This window comes from Micropterus dolomieu, unplaced genomic scaffold (genome assembly GCF_021292245.1).
Source record: "Micropterus dolomieu isolate WLL.071019.BEF.003 ecotype Adirondacks unplaced genomic scaffold, ASM2129224v1 contig_5474, whole genome shotgun sequence".
NCBI classification, from domain to species: domain Eukaryota; kingdom Metazoa; phylum Chordata; class Actinopteri; order Centrarchiformes; family Centrarchidae; genus Micropterus; species Micropterus dolomieu.
In genome coordinates, this window is record NW_025734463.1 from 1 (window position 1) to 366 (window position 366).

General features: G+C 41.3%; 1 non-coding gene across 1 annotated transcript; it reads right to left on the reverse strand.

Annotated features, from left to right (window-relative positions):
- Nucleotides 1-41: 41 nt before the first annotated feature.
- On the reverse strand, nt 42-115 carry trnan-guu. Its single transcript has one exon. It is a non-coding gene; the product is annotated as a tRNA-Asn (tRNA).
- Between the last annotated feature and the right edge of the window lie 251 nt (nt 116-366).

Genomic DNA, 366 nt, shown 5'->3' on the forward strand with positions numbered 1-366 from the left:
AACGTTCAAAGAGCGTGAACTTCCAAGGGCTAAAGAGGAATCGTCCCTGGGTGGGCTTGAACCACCATCCTCTCGGTTAACAGCCGAGCGCGCTGGCCAATTGCGCCACAGAGACGTGTTTGTTGATCTTTCAAAACATCACGTGTACTCGTTTTCCAATCTCGGTTCCATGATGCTCAAAAGCCGTGTCCTTTGAAAGCAATTCACATATCGCGCCACTCACTCCTAAACTGATTTGTTTTTGTATTAGATGTAAGTTGATTATATTTTCCTAATTTTTATAATTATAAGAGTTTGATGAACTGCAGATGACATGTATGAGAACACTGTGTAGTTACTCACAGATACCAAATAAAATTTCTCACT